The 21,038-nt window shown below is 47.1% G+C and overlaps 1 long non-coding RNA gene across 1 annotated transcript in view; it reads left to right on the top strand.

Moving 5' to 3' along the window:
• Window positions 1-20,080, top strand: part of LOC147051523 (uncharacterized) — a 124,103-nt gene extending 104,023 nt beyond the window's left edge. Inside the window, exon 6 of the long non-coding RNA XR_015066960.1 lies at window positions 19,328-20,080. This is a non-coding gene — a long non-coding RNA (uncharacterized LOC147051523). The remainder of the gene's footprint in view (window positions 1-19,327) is intronic.
• Window positions 20,081-21,038: the final 958 nt, after the last annotated feature.

Below are 21,038 nucleotides of genomic sequence, written 5' to 3'. Positions count from 1 at the left end.
GCTCGCTTAGTCGCGACACCCTCAATTCAATGTAAGGCCAAGAGGCTTTTATGCAGCCGGACGGCGACTGGAGCCAAAGTGTTTGCATGGCAGCTCCTCAGCCGCCGTTATTTGTCATTGACCCCCGCAAAGGACGCTGCCTCCACTCCTGTCACACAACTGTTGTTTTGTACGTCATTGCAAAGCATTAATATTTACAAGTGCCGATGAGCTTATATTGTCAGCCTTCAACTTTGACCCGCGCGGAGGAGCGGAATAAGACGGCGGCGAGAGGGCAGCGCACCGCCGCTCCCGTTGGCGCGTCTGTCACACCTCACGCACGCCCACCCGCTGGCTATTCTCCGTAAATCAGGAGGCGATGGGCAAAATTCATGCGGCGCCGTGTCCGGAGTAGCAGAAAGCGGCTCATGTATATGCAAGAGGTTCCGCTTCCCCTACACCGTGTCCAAAAGACGAGCTGAACTCTTCCCAAGGATGCGTAGGAGCTTGCGACCCAAAACCAGGTGTTCTCCCGCAAGCGCCGCCGAGGAGCTGATATGAATCTCTCCGCACTTTTTATCAAACCGCATCGGTTGCGTAGTGATGAACTACTTTAGACGGGTTCACAGGGCTTGTGAGATTTAGCATTCCTTTATTGTTTGGAGTCAGAGTCGGGATCCGGGGCATCAAACGGAAAATGAACATTCTGAAGCGCTCTCACAAGATGTCACTTTTTTTGGGGGAAAGAACTGTGCTGCAAGTTTGACTGGGAATATTTCACACTTTAGTCACGGAGGCAAAGTAGCGATGGGCAAAAGTACACCATCGGAATCCTTTTAGATTCTGATCCAAATGGATGTTTCTCAGCCGACGATACGGGATCCGTCTGGCACGTTGCCTCATGGCGCTCGCTCAGGCGGCGGGCGGGATGCTCGCTTACCCCGACCAAATGAAAAATCAATATGTCCCCCCCCCCCCCCAGCGTTGTCTTTTTCAGGACAATTGACCCTGATGTGTGAGCCGTATTATTTCCACTGGCTTGGCTTAAGAGGTAAGCGATCCATTTCTCAACGGGCCAGCGTGAGGGACACTTTGCACGGCGCCTCCCGGTCAACGGCCAGTGGAGTCAAGTGACGGCCATTGAACAAATAGTTGTTCATGAAAACAACGGAGCTAGTTTTCCACCGCTTGGATCGAGCTAGCGATTTTGAATAAGCTCATGACTCTTTGGGCCTCATTGGCGCTTTCTGGCAGCACTTTTCACAAATGACGGCTGACCTTTGACTCACCTATTTGAGGATACAAGTTTTTATTTTTTCTGGGAGAGATGAATGCCGAGCGCCAACGCTTTTCATGCCCCCCCCCCCCTCCAGAATGTTAATGAGCACCCGAGAGCTTTAGTTGTTGGGAGATTGGTCATTAGAGAACGAGTTGGAAGACATTGATTTTTAATTTTGCCATGCAAATTTGTTTGCCGCCCTATTTGTACATTAAAGTGACCCGCTCGCGTCGCTCTCAGCACTTCTGGATTCCGCGGGGAATCCGCCCATTTGTAACCACAGACAGAAATAAAAAATAAAAAAACCTGGTTGTAAAGCTGCTAAGCTCCAAATCCTGCCTTTTTCACACCTCGGGGGTTGCTTGAGTGGCAACTATGCCAACGTTCACAATTGTTTGTTGGAAAAGTATGTTAGCCGCAATGGGGAAGCGCCAGAAATTGACGAGGGAAGGAGCACCGCCGCCGCCGGAACAATTAAGGCATCCGTCCCGGAGACATCCTTGACAAGACACCCAGCCGGCAGACTGACACATTTGTCACATTTTTGGGCGTTGGCGTCACTGACGGCACTTTCTCACCTCCGTGACAGCGGGGAGGGAGAAGGGAGGGGGGGGGTGGGTTAACGGCGGCGCACTCACCCGCCGCGCCGTGCACTTGGATTAGCTATCATAATATGATGACAGTAATTGAGCTCGTCATAATTGCTCAATTGCCAATCCGTTCCCTCGGGGGTGTGAGAGGCAACTGTTAGTGCTGCGCAAGGCTTCATTACAGCGGCGTGATAATTCACTTACACCGTTGCATGACTGGCACTGGCAGCCGTGACTGCGCAAGGCCGCCGTCATTTGAACTTTACAAAGCCCAGAAGGATTTGTAAATACGTGGATGGCAAAACTCAAATCAAACTTTCAATCCAACCAGTTTGAAGTACCTCGTAGTCTGAAAGGAACAAAAATGGCCTTTGCTTTTGTAATTGCTCATCATCTCCAGTAGGTGGCAGTAGTGGCAGCGTTACAGATTGGGCGCAGAGTGTTAATAAAGTTATTCAGCAGTTTCTTTAGTTGCTTTCCTTGATGTTGAGGAAGCAACATTCTAGCGAGCCAAAGGATACTATTTCTAGCCAAATAGTTTTTTTCTCCTGGACGTAGCCTGCCTAATGTCATCACCTGAATGTCCCACATTGAGAAAGATGTTGCCAAGTCGCTATCATGGGGAAAAAAAAATAAAATAAAAAACGGATCCGATTTTCTCTTGCCGGAATCTGGACCAAACCTCCTCATCTTCCTCTTCTTCTTCCCTCGCCGCAAATGAGAGGCGGGGAAAAAAACGGAATTGGAAAAAACAGCTGAGGGTGTAAATAATTCATGCAGACAATATGACTTTTTTATGTAAATTTGGTGCATTAACCCTCTATTATAATGATGGACGACAGATACGGGTGATGTTTCCATGGTAAGAGCTAATGGATGACCATCATAAATTCACTGCACATTTTATTGTGTTGCTGAGGAAAATTGTGCCTGCAGGCAACATTGTTTACTTTTATGTCAGGGAGGAGGAGAAGGAAGGAAGGAAGGAAGGAAGGAAGGAAAAAAATCCTGCCGTCGTCAAAACGGGAAGAAAAAAAAAATAACAACAATAATCATGATAATAATACAGAGAGAGCCGTAGTTGGACTTTGGCTGGCGGACGGCCCTCGGCTTCTCCTCGCCGCCGCTCGCAATTACTCACTCCTGGATTTGGAGATTTGGGGAGGTAAAGAGGCGTCATTTTTCATCATGCTCTCCCGCCACGACGCCAGCCTCAGCCTCGGTTTGTAGTCGCCCAATCAAAACGCATACGTGATGAAGCAGCCCAAAGCCTGTTGATGCTCTTTTGGTTCTCTTCTTAACTATTGATGAGAAGAAGCAGCGGCGGTCGGCCCGTCCGTCATCCCCAGCCGCCCTTCTGCCCCGTAGGCTACCCCCGGGCCCTCGTCAAATCAACGGCCTCCCTCCTGGATCTTTCCTCCTCCATCTTTGATTCATCTTGTAATATGGGCTGGCTAATTAACGTGCGTCTCGTCTCGTGTGGCTTGTTTTGGGTAGATTTTTAGCAAGCTTTTCCCCCCCACACCTCCCACTGTGCCTAGCACTCATTTTCTGGAATCCGAAACTGACGTACTCCTGACAGTCCGTCATGTTGCTTTTTCTGAAGCGAACAGCCACCGGATTAGATTTCTGTCCATCCGTCCGTCCATCCATCCATCCATTTTCTACGGCGCTTGTCCTCATTAGGCTCGCCGGTGAACCGGGGCCGATTCGGGGTACAGCCCGGACTGGTAGCCCGATAATGGCGCATAGACAGGTATTCGTTCTCACCTCTGGACAGTTTAGAAGTGCCAAGGTGGTTCATGATGAGAGGCCAGACACTTTTGAGCAGTTACACACAGTCCCAACCATTATTTATTTTTTATATTTGTATTTATTTAGTTATTCATTTCATTATATATTATATATGTGTTTATTTATGTTTGTTTATTGATTTATTGACACATATTTCATGTTCCAATATTTTGTTAAGAAAAAAATCCTGTCGCAGGGCGTCAAAGCATTTTTCATTCAAAAATGGGCTGCAAAGTCTCGCTCATAAGTTTTCTAGCTCCACTTCGCGTCACTAAACGCCGGCCTACGCCTAACACGTGTAAGCAGACAGATGCGCATGCAGCGTCAAGCTGCAGATGTCGAGCAGCGGCAGATGGTGGCCGCCAGCTGTTTGACTCACACACACACACATCTGGGCTCCCTGCTTCTTCTCCATTGGGTCACCCCGTCCGTCCCCAAGGATGCCGCCACGGTATCAAAGTCTCTTATAGTGCAGCCAAGTGGACGCTCCGAGTCGTATACATGGGCCCGTGCTAAACACATGCTAATTAGCCACCCAGCTGCCTGGCGCCACATCCCATAATGGCTCTCGCCTCAGCGCCGGCTCCTCGGAGACCTCCTCCACTGGCCTATTGCTAATTTCTCAATTTGTCCGCCACATTTCCTCTCTGGTTTTTAGCACGCTTAACCTTTAGCGTCCGCTAATGTGCACCTTTGTCAAATGCGGGCCTCGCTAACGATTCACTTAGCATCCGAAGCGGCCATTCTAATGAACAAACCCGAGCCTCAGCGGGGAATTGGATGATTATGATCATGTACATAAGGAATTGACAAAGCCAATGAAGAATAGGCTTTTGCGAGGCCTGCTAAGGTATTTAGCAGCTTTTGTTTGTGCTTAGAACTTTCATCCGCCGCCTCGGGCAAAGAAGACACTTTGTTCCGCGCAGGACCGGCGCACGGGGAGGCCCCGGCGAGCGTCGAGGGAGCTTGCTCCCCCCCCCCCCCCCCTTCCCTGTCTTCAACGCAATTGCTGGAGGAAAACCAAAGCTCGGCGTCGTTTCCCCCTCTTGTTTGCTGGCACGCAGAGGGTGTTTATCTAGAAAAGAATAACTTGTTTTATTCATGTCGACGTTGGAAGGCGCTGTGGCCTCCTGAGAGTGAGAGAGAGAGAGAGGGGGTTGATGGGGATTCGGGGATGAAGCGCAGTTGCTTTTTATCACTAAAGTCGAGCGTACGTGCTCGCATAGTGGCGTGTGCGAAAGCCTCCAGCGTCGAGTCTGGTGGCGACTTTTGCCACCCGTGTTGTTGTCCTATTTGATGAATAGTCCAGAGGCACCTTATTAGAGTGGGAGAAATAATGATCAACCAATTACCAATATTTTTTATCTCAACTGGTCACGTGTATAAAGCACATTTCTAGAAGGTAGTAAAAAAAAATATCTGCACATCAATGCTCTTGTACTTTTAGTTTGAAGTTATTCACGACGTAACAGCCGATTTGACTTCTCGACTGTAGGTGGGCCATTTTTATTGCATGTCACAATTTTGTTGCCATCGAGATCAATAGGTTGTCATCCTGAAATCAAAATCGCTAATTAAGGAGACTAAAATGAATACGTAATTCCGCTGACGACGTATTAGACGCTCTCTGTTGCCTGCGTTTAGCGGCGGTTCCAGCATTAGCGGCTAACAGCGTTAGGGGCAGGCAGCTAGCCGCTAAGCTAGTGCCCAGTGAAGATCGGCGAGAGCTGTCAGATTACTTAGGATAGGATATCCAAATTCAAAAAGAACATATTTGCTTGCTGAAGCCCTATTCAGAAATGTGGTTAAAAAAAAAAGTAGCCTAACATTGTATTTATTGTGATTGTCCATTTTTAGATAGCAAGCACCTCGAATGACGTACTTTAGGAGTGATCATTAAGAGCGGCTCAAGTGGCGCATAAGAAGTGTGAAACCTGGCACGCTTCCTTCCCAGCCAGCCAGCCAGCCAGCCAGCCAGCCAGCCAGCCAGCCAGCGCGCGTGCGCCTGTGGTATTTAATCCTCGACAATTAAAATATTAATCAGCGGACCATTAATTAAGACGAGCGTAAGTGCTCGTTGCGGTTTTATTAGTGGCGTCATTTGGCCGTCTTGAAGTGACAACCCAAGTGGGGCCACTCTTGGAGAAAAAGACGATAATTGGCTTTGGCAATTCCATTTCCACCGGCGCAACATCCTCTCACCCGCGCCCACGCCGACCCATCAATAATTGATCTAATTACTGATATAGTGGCATGAGTCACTCCCTATTCAGCAGACAAACATGATTATTTAATAATAATAAGGCTTCCAAACATATGCAACGTCTCCTGACCTGCCTACTTGACTCAATTTTTAATGATGCGTTAATACAAAGAGGAAAAAAAAGCAAAAAAAACAGCACAACAAAGAGATCCACTAGTGTCCTTGGCTCGCTTCATATCAATTTAATAATAACCTGCATGGCGCTTGTGACGTTTGGTCAAGATGTGACCCAAGTCAATGGTGGTTTTCCACAAAATTTTCCACCCAGGCACAATGAAGAAAATTCATAGATAGATCAAATAGATAAGGATTTTTTTTTTTTTTTTTTGTGGGTATACGCATGATGAACATGCCTCCCAAATGTTACATGAAGTGAACCTGATGGTGCTGAATTACCAGACATTTTTGTTTTGTGGCAAGTCACCCGGCTTTGCAAAAATTCCAAATCTTTTTTCATTTGACCAAATTGGTCAAAATTCTGACAACATTTCTCAGATGGTTTGCAAAGACGAAAAGAGTCACAAACAAAGCCCTCACAGGTCAGGCATAACCCCTTGAGACTTTTTTTGTGGGTCTACTCGTGTTAGACATGCTTCCCAATTTTCTCGTTGATAAGTTCAAATGGCTTTGGGGGTTGAATTTAGAAAAAAGGACTCTGGGTGGGCGGCTACCAAAACAGAGGGAGGCTTGTAGTTGGCTTTGGGGTCGGGGGGGATCTGAACACTATCCACATCCCATAATGATCCCAATAATGACCCCCGACAACACATAAAAAATAGTGTGCAAGTGTGTGAGTGTACGCCTGTGTGTGTGTGTGGTTGGGATTATGAGGCGCAGTAAAACACGGAGAAACTCAGTGAATATGCTGGAGGTAAATGAAGTCCCAAGGGTGGAATATTCACCTCGCCGTAATAATTCTGCCTCTGTCAAAAGCCAGCCAGCTTTGCTCTAAGTGTGTACAGTGTGTGTGTGTGCGTATGCTCTGGAACTACACACATACACATTCCTCTTCTCTCGCTAGTTCTTTTCCCTCTCGGTGGCGACAACTGCGAGCAGTGCCTCAGCGGGAGAAAGTTGTCCTACGTTGTGTGTTTGCGTGTGCGCAAACCACAAGTTGACTTGGCCGGCCGGCCGGCCGGCGTCTATTTCCATCTCCTCGGATGACTGAGGACGGTTCGGGGAAAAGGAGAAAAAGAGGCTGCCCACTGAGGGACACGCTGGCTTGCCTTCTGGGGCTTCGGGGCGCCAAAGCGCGCTGATCGGAAGGACAGATCCATTAAATGTGTGTGTGTGCACGCATGAGCCGTTTTTGCGTGTGCGCGCGAGTCATTTTTGTGTCTCCCGAGCAGCCAGACGCAATGAATGGCGCTCATTAGCCCCGTATTAGCCTTGCTAGCTGCAAAATGCCCCGTGGCAATGAGGTCATCGCCAAGGTCGCGACTTGATTACATGCTAATGCACTGATGTGCTGATGTGTGTACCCACACGCGCACGCACACAGACTTTTCCTCCAAAGATGTTTTTTTTTATTATTGCTCCAGAAGAAGATGACTGAAAAAAAAAAAAAATCCAAACCAAAAAAAATATCAGATTTCAGTCCATAATGAATTTTTGTATGATGAGCGGAGCATCTAAGTTTGTGATACAAAACCAAATTGTACAACCTTTAAACTTAATCGAAATGACTGAATTGTACAACCTTTGCGCTTCACATGAAATGTTTGACTTTTTTTAGTTGACAGAATTTTCCCGTATCGTTGCATCAAATTCCAAATCTGGCAAGCTCAAGGGCCTTTGACTTAATACTTGCCCTTCTTAATTTTGGGGTTGTCTTCTACTCACATCACTAAACAAACTTACTTTGTTCCGTAATCATGTATTAATTACTGTTGTTTTTTTTTTTAATATATATAAATGACTCTTCTTACCTCTAGGGGGAGCCCCGGAGCAATATTGCTAAATATTCAATGTGACTGCTTCCAACAAGTCAGTCAGTCAGTCAGTCAGTCAGTCAGTCTTTTGTGTTGAAAGATGTCCACATGAAGGCAGAAAAGAAAAGCCTGAGGGTTTCTTGTGTTCTCTGTCATCGACATTGATTTAGCACCCGAGATATTTTATTCCCCGAATCACACGATCGGCCTAAAATCTGCTTGTATTGACGGATTTGCCCGACAATTAAGAGTTTGTTTGAATTTTTAGTAAGTCAGGTTGTCTCTGAATCTGGCTTTGATTCATCTACTTGGGAGTCATCACATGGGCAGCCATCGGGGCTCCATTTACCAGATAAGAAAATTGCATCTAATATCACCTGAATTGCACGCATTCATCTTGTGTGCAATTTCCATGGTGGACAATTTACCTGCAAGCGTCACCCCAGGGCCCGAGTTCACAATTTCTGGCGCTACGCTGATAAGAGAAATTGTTCAAGAAGCGCAAATTGGAGCCAGGTAAGGGGGAATGTTTTGTGTAAGCAGAAACAACCACTAGGGGCCACCACTGAGCTTGGAAAGTAGCATCTTTAAGTATTGAAATTGGAAACTTACAAGTGTAATATGAGATCAGATTTCAAAACATTTGTAAATCTGATTTCATGCACAAAATGAATGAAAAGCATCTGGAGGCGTGCGACTGCGCGCCACATCGCCGCGCGGGCTTGAACCCAAAGCCCTCCAAGTGTACGGCAAAGCCCCCTTACGTGAAATTAGTCTCAGTGGGAAGGCAGGAGGCTTTTTCTCATTCAGCCGCCTGGCCCCGCCCCCTCGGCTACTGTCACTTGCGTCAAGGTGTGCGCAGGCAGCCAGCGTTAATTGCCTGAACGCGTGTGTGCGTGCGTGCGTGCGTGCGTGCATGCGTGTGTGCGTGCTGCGGTCGCCGAGCTCAGGTGCACCTTTTGGCCGCTCCTTGCAAATGAGATGCAGAACCTCCTTTTCCGCAGATAATTGACCCTGGGGATCCGCCCTCCTTCCCTTGCTCGTCTCCTCCCTCCACCCCCCGGCCCGCTGCCGCTGATTGGTTGCAAGTCAGCCGTTCGGAGTCCGACCTTTGACCCAGCAGACTCTCGTTTCTAGTTCACACTGAAAGTCGCTCCACTTCCTCGAGCTGCGATATCATTGTTTGAAATGAAGTGGGCGGGCTGTGTGGAAAAAAAAATGCCGATCGGCTACTTTGCTCAGTTTGCAAATAATGATTTTTTTTTTTTTGAAAGCTGAGCCATGATTGGCTGTGAACCAAAACCCGGCAGCTGTGATGTCATTTGGACGGCAAGTGGCAAAATGGCGCCCCTTGAGATGGATACAAACGGCTCATTTTTGCTGCTTAACAAAAACAATATGAATCCGAACATAGTACTGTCAAGAACATTTTGGAGATGACTTCCACTTTAAGATTGCATCCGAGCATACAATTCCATTTCCAATTTGTGCAAATCCCCAAAAGTTGAGCAGTTTCAAGGATTGTCCTTGAAATCAACTGATACAACTTGCGAATGATTTCCAAATGATTATATTTTGGTTACATTTGACCCAATATCCTATCTTCACTGGAAGAGGATGACTTTGTGGGTTCCCCCCCCCCCCAGCTTTTTTTTGCATGTGCGTAGGTGTTAAAAAAATAGCGAAACGCCTGATGTGGTGTAAGTGAAGAGTGGCCCATGCATGCATGCATCCATCCATCCTTCCTTCCATCCATCCATCCGCCAGCATGTTGATCCTCTTGTTTGCGTGTGAAGCTGCGTTCACGCTTGTCTGTTTGCACGTGTCTGATGTCAACTCAATATGTGTTCAATTGGCTCTCTCCCCCATTTTGGCGCTCGGGAGGGAGGGAGGGAGGCCATCCAAGGCAGAAGGCGTCAGCGCTGGCTGGCTTGCTGGCTGGCTGGCATTGCCTTTCATGCTTAATTCTGTGTCAATTAGCGGGCCCGTTACCTTCCCTCTAGCGAAAGAGAGCGGGAGAGAAAGACGAGCCCACAGAAACCCACGTCGGGGCTTTGACAGGCGCGGTGTTCAATCATTTATCCCGAGGCCACGGAGCCCTGTCAACAAACATTCCATTGAAATCTTATCAAGGCCCGTACTCTTTCCCTCTTCTTCGCCTGCCGCTTTATCGCTTTCATTCTTCACCCGACGCTTCCTCCCTCGGCGTGCGCCCGCCTCCTTCGCCCACCTTCGCCCGGCTTTCGTGAAAAGCAGTAGAGGTATCACTACTCGATATCAGTGAGTACTCAGAGTGAAAATAAGCGCTATTGAATATCTGTAATTATCAGATGATAGACTGTATGCTAGGCGTAATCTACGTGCTAAACCAAGCCAAGCCTGGGAAAGAATTCAATTAAGATCATGATTTCATTTCTTTTATTCTTGCTAGTAAAACAAGGCCAACTGTATGTTATTTTTCAATATTAATAATCATATTTAACCTATAATTAATGACATTATAATTTCATACATTTATAATTCATTGAAATATAATGAATTCATTCATTCTTATGAAAAGTAAAAAAAAACACAAAGTGGTCACATTTTGTCAACCATTCGGTGACCAAGAAAAAATATAAAAGTTATTCTGAAGCCCTGCATCATAACCTTGCGTCACAATTGGCAAATTTCAGCAAGATCGAAAACGGTGTGTTGAGTGTGCTACAATTGCTGAATTTTGACGTAACCATCTCAGACACGGATATGATCTCCTCAAACACAAGGGGGTGTACAAACAAACAAACAAACACGTAGGCCATGAGTAACATCTTTTGACCCAAATCTCTTCTCCAAAACCTAGCAAGATGTGTTTGCGCATGAAATAGTTTTGGATATGTGATGAAGATGAAAGCAGTCTTTCATCACAGCATGTCCACATTGCACACGTTGGAAGCTGCTGTCAGTTTCAGGAGCCGCTCTCCTCTTTTGCGCTAAATATCCGTTACCGGCAATTTCAAATTAGACTACATTAGCACATCAGAAAAATGCCGATGCGGGATATCTTGCAGGTAAAGTGGATAAAGGCCAAATCCATGTTTTTATTTCCTTCTTTGTTTTTTGTTCTTTTTTTTGAGCCCGAGGCTGCAAACATTGATGCGTGCGGTATGAAAAGGAAGCTGTATCTTCCGAGCCTCGGTCCCGAGAGGAGCGCAACTCACCTGGGCCTCGGCCTGATAAATAAATGTATCGGCTTAATTATTAAAGACGGCCCAAATGAAGATAGATGCCGCTGCTCAGGGACTTGTTGAGGTCCGACATCCACCGTGGTTCTTTGGAAAGTGGAATGACGTCAAAGATTTATTTGATTTGATATTTGATTGTTTTTATCATCTGCCAACACATTAATGAAAAGAAAAAAAAAGAAAAATGACCCAGCATTCCTTCTTGGCACGCCCGCCGGCAATAAATGAAACAGCGCCCGCCGACAATTAGCAAGGCGTTGACACTCCATTCATTCGCATCCCACACTCGATGACGGACGGAGGACGCCGGCCAAGATCTTTGCCAAAATAAATACAATAGGATCGACACGCTACGGAAAAGGAGCTCGCTCGGGGGACCCCCGTCATCCCCCAACCGCTGTATGCAGGTCAAATATATACAGCTAGCTGCTTTCCATTCAATAGCAAATCATTTGCTCAGAGCAATCAAACGGGAGATAAACAAAAAAGTCATCCATCCGGTCTAATCTCTCTGCGGAGCCGAGCGGAGCGCCAGGCTGGATCAATTAATTACCTCCTGCATGTTTGACTGGGGGGCATCGCTAATGATCTTGAAATATTCATTTGCTTTTTGTCCAGGGACTGACAACTTGTGTTGCTGTCAACCTGAATGCGGGCGGAGACAATATCCGGCGTTTCTAACCAGTAGCTTTTCTTTTCTTGTCTTTTCTTTCTGGTGCTGAGTAAGCAGCCAGCCGCTCGCCCACCTGAGAGCCGGAAAAGGGCCAGAGCAGAGCAGAGCAGAGCGGAGCACAAATTCAAATAAGCCCTTTGATCCAATTTGGGCTGTCTTGCAATCAGGCTTCATTTGACAGAGTGGGCGCTTCAAATAAAACAATCGTTGGAGAAGAGATGTTCACCACGAGGAGAATCTGCAGACATTTGATCAAAATAAAGGGAGTAAGGAGGAAGATCACACAATCAGTGGGGGCTATAGTGCAGAACTTGGACATTATTTGAAATCAAATGTGGAAGTACTAGTTGGAGCCGTACCGGGACTTCTTCCCCTTTAAGGTTTTGCCAGCGACAGCACTTTTTAGCTGGCCTGATATTTCAAAAACATTTTGGGTGGAAAGAAGGAGTCCATAGGAAGGACACGGGTTGTGTTGTTGTTCATGCCGGAGGAAGTCCAAATGTTTTCAGGCAGCATTTGGAATCAACTTCTCCAACTTGCGTCCTTGGCGGGGAACATATGAAAAGGTGTTTTTCTTTTTGGCGCTGGTGAAAAGGAGCATTGAAGGACCACCGGGTTTTTTGGGGGGGGGCGATGCCTGTCATGAAGCGAGCGGCGGGACTGTATTGGGCTGCCAGCTGGCACGAGAAGCTCGCTCGCGAGATGAGCGAAGGGCCAGCTGGAACGGCGCCGAGCGCTTGAATAAACTCTGTGGGCCCGTCCTGTTACAAGTGACACAACACAAGACTAATTGTGCATGAATCAGCGGCTTCACTTTGCTCATTCTCGCATTGCGCTCCCGGGAGTCCACCTACCTTTTGGCTTCCACTTTGACTCGTGGCGGGCTTCTCCAAGTGTTTCAAGCAATCGCGTATTATGCTGCAGAGAAAATATTTCTTTTATTCACCTCACTCCATTCAAATTGTTGGATTCACCGTTAAGGCTATTATAGTGCCCCCTGGTGGTGATGAATGTGATCTCTTGTGTACTAGTATGTTTACAAAATGTGGCGAGATTTTAAAGATTTTAAACTTGTTAATAGCTTGTGGCTTTTTTGATTTAATATGCGACAATCCTATACAGTTTTTTTTTCTGAACAATGTTGTGGTGGGAACGCATTAGTGGCCTTTCCATTGAAATGAATTGGAACTGTTGCTTTGGGAGATCTGACTTGAGTACGTGGCGTGACAGTGAATTGAAAATCAAGGTAGCATTTTATTCTTACGATGACGGGGCCATCAATATGGAGGAGATGAAAACAAATCCCCAATTCCACCTTTTGGCACTTTGCATCCGGGTTCCCCTCGGGGACATGCACGCGCCACGTCTGGCTCCTTCCTTCCTCCGCCGGGTCAACACTAGACGGAGCGGAGGGGGCGGCGGCGTGCGCGTGTGTGCACAGATGCTTCGCAAGTCAACCTTTCAATTAGGCCTCCGAGTATAAATATCCGCGGCTGATTGGAATGTGCACAAAAGGGCCCCCCGGTCTTGGCCGGGTTCCAAGGGGTCCGGCACTGGCTGGCTGGCTGGCTGGCAGTCACTCTGGAAGCCAGCCGCCCATGGTGACTTTATCAATGCTCGCACTTATTCCCAGCTCGCCTTTTTCCATCCCGTCACAGCTGAGGGTGCTTTGGTTGCGGGTTGAACTGCGTTTTTTTTTTTTCCCCACACATCCGCATTTCCAATTCTCGTTTCCAGCTTCTGTAATTCAAACAAGCTCAAGCCGAAGCCACACAGTTGGTTGGTCGGCTACTAGATGTTTTGATTCCATGTTAGCATTAAACTAGCAGATATGCCCTTTGTTACCAGGCTCAGGCCTCCCCACCCCCGCAGACGTCCCAGGGAAGGACCCCCCCCCCCCCCAAAGTGTCCTCTGCATCGCCGTGGAATCAGCGGAGATTAAAAATTAGGGGATTAGGTTCCCCTGCTCGGCCTGTAATCCGAGCAAACAATGCACCCCGACACCGAGTGGCAGCTCCCGAGGCGTGGCTAAGTCCCCCGTGTCAGTTATTCCTTATGGAAGAGTTCTCTCGGAAAAAAAAGACGCGTCCGCCACCTTCTTTCCTCGACGTATTCCCCCCCCCCCCTCCAACCTCCCTTTCTTTATGAGCTGCCCCCGTAATGAGATGGTATGGGGGGGGCGGAGTCTATCTGCTAATAGGGTCAATGGAATAAACTGTTTACTCAGAAGGGGGGCAAAGGGGGTGGTCAGTGTTGGCACAAAGTTGGCGGATAAACGTTGGTCTTGTCTGCTCCAAGTCTGGTTTTTACCCACGGAAAATACAAGTTGGAACGCCCACTAAAAATCTTGTGGTTGGCTACTTTTTTAGGGGGGGAAATCTGAAACTTTATATTTTTGTAGGTGGTTTTTAATTTATATTTAAATAATTTTTTCAATTTTTTGAAACTTTCTATTTTTTTAGGTTTGTTTTTTTAAATTATTTTTAGCTATAGTATACTATGTACAAATATAAAACCTATTTTATTTCAATTTCTACATTTTTGTCATCATAAACGGAAAACAATTATTATGATGAAAGCCCGCATTGCGCAAAGGTCCCAAATTGTGCGTAGCCGCCGGTCACGGGGTTGCGAGGCTCCCCATTCGTTACTGCTTGCGTCTTTTATGATTTTCATGATTTTTATACCACAGCAAACAACAATGTCAGGCAGTAATAATGAGTCCAATAACAGGCCGAGAGATGTAAGGCCCCACCGAATTAAGGCCCTCCCTCTTTTAAATATGTCAGTGTCGGGCGTCGAGCTATGCTATGCGCTCCTTTAATTTCATTGCTCTGTCAGCGTTTATTAAAACCCATTCGTCACAAGCTTGGGGGGGAGAAATTGAGAAGGAAAATAGCGAGAGGCACGGAGAAGACACAAATGAGAGGGACGTGGTTGGCCAGACAAAGAAAGATGACTTTCTTGGGACTGATAACGGCGTTGTCATATTTTCCGAGGGGGCAGGTGGCGCTCGCGCTTCCACCTCACCTTGGGGAGTCTTTTAGGTTGAAGACGAGAGCGGGGGGAGCTCAGTGGGAGTGATAAATGAGGAACCCCCACCCCGCCCGGAGCCACCTCGGTGCCCATTTGTAAGTGTCCTGGGAGGGGCCGTCAGCGCGAGATGGAAAAGGTGTCATATCCAAAGATTTCTTTTATTGATGGTGATCATCATGGAAAGGAATGGAGGATGTCGCGCGCTCAGATAATTGTTGGGAAATTAATTGTTGGACTTCCTGCTCCCGTTTGAAAGAAATTCCTTCACTTGTTTTATTTGACTTGAAAAGATGTCTTTTTAATTGTCTTGTATAAGTTCTAGTCCATATTCATGGTGGAAAAAACTGATTGTTCTTGCTGTCATTTTTTTGGCTGTCATCTCTTAAAAGATGCAATATTAGTCTTGAAAAAGTGCAAAAATGGTTCGATCAATCCAATTTGTAGCTCTCTCGGATGCCGTCATGTTAACATACCATTTTTTTAATTTTTCCTTTTTTGGGGCTGTTATTTATCACTGCAAGTCTTTTGCACGCGAATATCACGCCCTGAGGTATCTTGGAGTGAGACGGCATCAAAGTGGCCTCCATCCCACGCAGTGCCCCCGCCCCGCCCCGTACAGTACCTACAGTGTAATCAAAAGGAAATTAAATGATTGATTATAGCTTTCCCGCCCGTGCTGCCGCAAAGTCAAAACATGAAAAATGAACGAAAAGAAAGGGCTTTGAGAAACACTTGTACAACGCCTTTTACCCTTTACAACTGAATAGTGCATGATGGAGAGAGAGAGAGAGAGAGAGAGAGAAACTATAAAAAATATCAAATCAAGTGTGACAACATATGAATTTCAAATTTCTCGGGCGACATCAAAGCGCGCCCATACGGGGGGCGTCTCTCCCTCCGACAAGGACACTTTCTGATTTTTAATTCCGTCCTCTGATTGTATCGCCGGGGCCCTTAACGAGACCCCCGAAAGCGGCGACTGGCATCCGGCGGACAGAGATAGAGCGGCTGGGAAAAAAAGGAAAGAGAGAGAGGATGTGAGATCAGAGGGAGGGGGATGCTGGAGGAGCAGAGAAGAAAGGAGAGGAGAGGATGGTCCAAACGGCGGCGGCGGTCGTACTCTTTGTTGTCGAAGCCATCAGAGCGTTGCTTTCATCACGCCGCCATGCAGACCAGGCAAGAGTGACACGCCAACGACTCGTCGGGCGGGGTTAACCTCATCGATAAAGTCGCGTCGCTGCGCCGATGTCTCGACGCTTTTGGGACTTGCTCGCAGCTCCACTTTGCTTGATTTGACAGTCCTCATGAAATGACGTGTTCTCGGCGAGCGAGCCCTCTGGCAAGGCTGGGTGCCAGCCAGGGGTCTCCCGAGCCCAAAGGCCTCCAAGGTGGGCGCTCGCCCCCCCCCCCAGAGGCCCCTTCTGGAAGCGGATGCCGAGTTCCGGGGGGGGGAGAGCGGAAAAGAGTGGAAAGGTCATACGAGCGCCGTGTACCTCAGGGAGGAGGAGACGCCCTCGTAAGAGTGGCCTAGCAACCAGACACTGAAATGAAGACAGATTTACCTTTTGACCCTGACGACACAAAAACGCCTATTGCAGCGCTTCACCCGGAATGACCATTTGAGTCTTATTCGAAAAGATCATTTTACCTGCGGTGAATTGCTTCCGAGAAACATGGATCACCCATGAAATTTACATTTCAACGCATAAATATATGAAAAAATGAATGCACAATGGCGCCTTGACAATGTTTTTAAGCTGGAACCAATTAATGCCATTTCTATTCATTTCAATGAAGAAAGAGGATTTGAGATCCGACTTGTGTGTTCACAGAAGCAATTGAACTTAAATTCATGTGCTAGGTATGGTAGTGATCCTATTTTGATTTGAAGGACGTTAGCCGTGTCCCATAATTTCTAGCACCCCTCAAGTATCTCCACTTGCTTTTTAAAGTGATCTATCAATCAAATGAGTCCAGTCCAATTTGATCGGAACTAGGAAAAGACAGACGGACTGAAGGCCGCTCCTTCCCTCCCTCCCTCCCTCCCTACCACACGGCAAAGCAGCTGAGAGACGTGCAGCCACAATGGCCCTTTAGGGCGAGACGGTCCTAATCCGTCCCCCCGTCACCCCCGTCCGTCCTACTGCGTCGGTGAAAGGGGGCCTGTCAATCATAGCGCAGCACCCTCGGGTCCCCGAGATGGACGTGCTCAGATTTGAGGATTTACTGTACCCCCTCTTTTTTTTTTTTTCCCCGCCCGGGCTTATTAAAAAGCTCCTCGCAGACGCCAGTGAGAGACGTTTAACATGCGTGTCGTCTGCGTGTTGGCCACCGAAAACACGCATCTACACTCTTCTGAATGATACATTTTTTTTCCTCCTCTGTTTTTTTATTTACACTGCTTATGTATTTAATCATCGACAATTCCATTTGGTTTGACAATATCCTGCAATGTATTCAAAAATATATTTAAATATTTTCTTTTTTATTTACATGACTCGTACAACAGAGAAATAAGTCTAAAGCTCATTCGAAATGTTTTTTATTTGGAACTTTTATTCTTCATAACATGGGGGGGGGGGGGGGAATCAGCATACATCAACAAACAGTGACAAGATAGATTTAAAGTGAGTACCATTTTTATTCACAAATGAATGAGGAAGACAGGAGAGGGATGGAAGAGGACGACTTTGGATGGATTTCATTCGGCTACACGCACACACATGCAGTTATGTCTAAGCTGTGAAGGCAAACACACTCTGACCTACACAGAGTAAACACTTATTTAGAGGTGTCAGACGCCGTGTGTAATATCCTCTGGCACAGTAGCTGAGTGTGCGTGTGCGTGCGTGCATGTGCGTCTGTTAGCCGTCAGCTGAGCCGTTCACTGTCCGTCTCAGCTGGGTGACGGTGATCAAATGTAACAGACAGCGAGGATTCGAGCGCACTTTCTGCCTCAGAGACATTGGCCGAGGGAGGGGGCGGGGGGGGGCTCGGCTACGTTGAAGAGCGAGCCCTCCGGCCACCATTATCTCCTCGGTGCCTGACTGTGTGCGTCCGTGCCAGTGTGACAAACTACTGTTTACTCACAAATGTGTGTTTGTTTGCTCGTGTCAGCGTAATCGTCATCACGCTCACGAAAGTTGGCGGGGGCAAAAGTCGCGTCAGTGCAATGCCTGGAAGAGGCCCGTGAGTCAGAGCTCGCCACGCACAACTTTCCGGATGGCTCAGCGAGGAATTCGGGCCGGATGCACACTGGAGTGACGGTCGCCTGTCGATCACAGAGCACAAACGGACAAATAACTCTTTTTGGACAATCCAGGCTTGACCAAAGAGAATCAGAATAATAATAGAATAAAAGATCATAACAGAAATTTCTTTCCAATTTATTTCCCCCGATAAGACAAAAATTGCCAAAAATCGAGCAACTCCTGTGCGTGGCCCCGTCGAGTCGTTTAGCAAATATCACGAGAAAAATGTAAAATGATGACGATTGATAAAGCAAATTAAATGCACGGCAAGAATCAAAACTAGAGGAAAAAAAAGGTACAAAGTGACAGCAGACTGAAATATTTTTGACCCTGAAGCAAGTGTGTGTGTGTGTGTGTGCGCGTGCGTGCACTTTATCTGCCCCATCCTCATTTTGTGCTTTTTGCCCCCCCCCCCCCCCAAATACTCACCCCCTCCTCTCCCCTCCCTCACACATTGCGCCTTTTAATGGTAAATCAACAAAGGGCTCACATGAAAGAAAGGCGAGCTCTCCGTTTTTTTTTTTTTTAGCGGGCAAATTATTCATCAGCGCCAGGCGCGCGTTGGCACTGCGGGCAAAAATCCTGCAGCGGCGGGCGCTCCCGTTTTAATTGCCAGAAAATGACTGTAAATGGAGGAGGGAGGGGCAAAATGTGAGGTGGAAAAAAAAGTGGCAATCATAAGTGAAGTGGCTCTCCACCCCGAGCAGCCCCCCCAAAAAGACAGATAGTGGCGGGAGGGCCGGTCAGGGGGGGGGGCGCCATAAAAAAAAAAAGTGGTGGGATTAGGTCTGAGAGACAGTTTACTACGCTCTTTTTGTACGGCCAACCTGCAGGATTAGAGATAACAAATGTTAGCCGAGGACGGGCACCTGCTGTGAGCTGAAGGAAGGGAGGGAGGGAGGGAGGCAGGGGGGAGCAAAGGGGGGCAAAAGGAGCCGGCCCGCTAAAACAGCAGAGTAAAGCAATAGTGGGGTGCCCTAACAAAGAAGGCGGTGCACAATAAATCTCGTCTCGTGAGATTGCTGCAGTTTGTAGCCAAGTGGCTAATCTGACTAGCGCGCTCAAAAATATCCTAGCGACATCAGAAATCCACTTGAAATAAATAAAAGAACGGCGCAGCGCAAAATTTGAACGGACAATGAAGTTGTCCATTTTTTCCCCATGTGCCATTTTGTATGGCCCGTCAACAATTTGGGTCTTAATTTGTTTGAGGTCCTCTGCTTGTTGCTGCCAAAGCAAGCATAAATGAATTTATCATACCTGTCACTGGCGCTAATGTGTTCCTCTCCATTTTTTGACCTGGACAGGATCTCGCCGCCTGCTTGGGCTCAGGAAGCACTCAGACTGGTCAGTCCTTCACGAAAAGCCCGTCTGGAGCCACCGCACCAATGACCTGCGCACACACCAACGCGGAGGTCCGACCCCAAGGTGAGCTGCGGGCGGGGGCACTTGGACAAAAGGTCGTAACCTCAGCCTTGTTGCCCGTACTTCAAACCTGACTGCGTTCACCTCCTCATTAGCAATCAGTCCCGCGTTTGACCTTTTGAGCCCCAACGGTCAGCAGTAAGGAAAAGCGCTCATAACATAGCACGCGATACACGTATGTTTCCCGCCGTGACAGGTTTAGAGGGGGTTGATATTAACCAAAGAAAAAAAAAAAAAGCTAACTGCGGGGGCCGCTAAACGAAGCATAAAGACCCCGAGTGACCGAGGGGAATTATTTGGCTCCATTAAGCAGGCATTAACATGAATTACTATCTAATTAAAATGAAACAGCTCATTAATAACTTTGCGGCAGGGGCCTTAGCGTGGAAGTCCTCTCCAGCCACTTTGTGTGTGTTCTGTTGTGGGATAAAAGCCAGCCGCCGCTCACCTGGCTCGGCTAACTTCGGAAATGTTTTCAAGCAAAAATGGCAAGCTGTGTATTTGCCATATGAAGCCGCGCGTGATGGGTGTCGACTCGCTGTTGGGGTTCTCCACTTGACGGTGGATCAGCTTTGGCAGGGTCTGTCAGCGACTACGACAGGCGCTTCAATGAAGATGACAAAAAAATATTGTCTTGGCTAAAGGCCAACGTCTACATGCGAGACTACGCAGGACCAAACCTGAGTTCCGATAGTAGTGACAGTCCCAATATTTACGAGGTATTTTTTTTTTTTTTTTATTCATGTATTTATTTTATTTTTTTAAGATATTTATTTAAAAAAAACGGAACATCCAATTTTTTGTTGTCCTATTGACTGCCTATCTAGGCACTTGATTTGAACTCTCTTTGCAAACTAACTTGATTTAGTAAGTAAATAAAGCCGGCAAAGGAATAAGAAAAAAAGATGGCTGTTAAGTTTGCTCTCAAAGTGTTTGACATCCATCCATCCATCCACACACGCACGCATGCACGCGTGACACGTCTTTCCACTTCTTTGGCCAAGAGCTATTTACCTCTCTATCAGTGCTCTTCTCTATAAGTAGAGACCCAATCCATATTCACCGTCCTGAAATTCCTCTGCTTATCTTCACCCGACCCTTAAAATAAAAATAAGAAAAAACTCTGCATGTTCCTCTCCACACACACACACATACATACATACATAAACATGGAAGCAAGAGACGTTGGGCCAGGAGGGGGTCAGGGATAAGAATCACCTTGAATTGAAAGTAGAGGATTGCAGACTGGCTTCATGGCGTCACAGGTGGACCAGGAAGGCTTCGGGGAGGCGCCAGTGCGCTCTGATGGGACAAAGTTGCAGGATTTAGAGAGTGTGGAGAGATGCTTTGGAGGAATTTGGTGACTTTTCTAGGATTTTGACATTTTCAAAAGTTAGGAGGGTGCTCTTAGTTGGTGGTTTTATTGTTGTTGATTGAATTTTTTTATTTCATTTGACTTATCAAGGTTTTAGGTCACATGAACATTGGTGACAAAAAAAGCTGGGGTGTGTAGACTTTTCACGTCCACTGTAGGTTGTTGGGTGCTGCTGTTTTGATTAGCAATGGCATTTTCACGGGCTGGGCATTTAACGC

Source organism: Syngnathus leptorhynchus, chromosome 8 (assembly GCF_054491065.1).
Source record: "Syngnathus leptorhynchus isolate UIUO chromosome 8, UIUO_Slep, whole genome shotgun sequence".
Classification (NCBI taxonomy): domain Eukaryota; kingdom Metazoa; phylum Chordata; class Actinopteri; order Syngnathiformes; family Syngnathidae; genus Syngnathus; species Syngnathus leptorhynchus.
This window is presented reverse-complemented; position numbering and strand designations above follow the sequence as displayed.